Source organism: Alexandromys fortis, unplaced genomic scaffold (assembly GCF_014885135.2).
Source record: "Alexandromys fortis isolate MF-2015 unplaced genomic scaffold, M_Fortis_MF-2015_v1.1 scaffold_121, whole genome shotgun sequence".
Classification (NCBI taxonomy): domain Eukaryota; kingdom Metazoa; phylum Chordata; class Mammalia; order Rodentia; family Cricetidae; genus Alexandromys; species Alexandromys fortis.
This window is the reverse complement of record NW_026068037.1, coordinates 5,186,212-5,187,058: the sequence shown is the minus strand read 5'-3', so window position 1 is coordinate 5,187,058 and position 847 is coordinate 5,186,212.

The following is an 847-nucleotide window of genomic DNA, read 5'->3' as shown; positions in this document are numbered from 1 at the left end:
AACTAACATGGAGATGAACTGTGTAATTTATAAAAATAATAAATAAAGCCTAGACCTGGAGATGAAAGGACTCAGGCCAGTGAGATGATTTTGTAACAGCACTTGCCACGACTGATTAGCTTACATTTGATCCACAGAACCCATATGGTAGGAGGAGAAGACCAACTCTACAAAGATGTCTTCTGCCACATATAAAATAAATACTGGTTTGTTTTTTTAAATTTCACAAGGAGCCACAGGCTTGGTGGTTCAGTTCATGTCTTAATCCCAGTATGCAGAAGCATGAGCCAGAGAGTACAAATTTCATGGTCTCATCAAATGGCAGGACTCATCTTTGGACTAGAAAGGACCAATGAGGGACTTTTCATCTGCCTCCTTCACAGCAGTGGTACTGGGCTGGATCCAGCTGTCAAAGTTATCACAGCAATGAGATGGCATAACAGGGGGTGCTTGCTACCAAAACTGATGACATGAGTTTGAGCCTCTAGAACAGTGGTTCTCAACCTTCCTAATGTGGTGACCCCCCCAAACAAAAACTATTTCTATTGCTACTCTATATAACTGTAATTTTCCTATGGTTATGAATCATAATGTAAATATCTGTGCTTTCCGGTGGTCCTTGGGGGTTGAGAACCACTGCAAAAAGCAGCTTCCATTTAATGCCTGTAGAAGAACATCAAGAATATGAATACAAGCCGGGCAGTGGTGGCGCACGCCTTTAATCCCAGCACTCGGGAGGCAGAGGCAGACGGATCTCTGTGAGTTCGAGACCAGCCTGGTCTACAAGAGCTAGTCCCAGGACAGGCTCCAAAACCACAGAGAAACCCTGTCTCGAAAAACCAAAAAA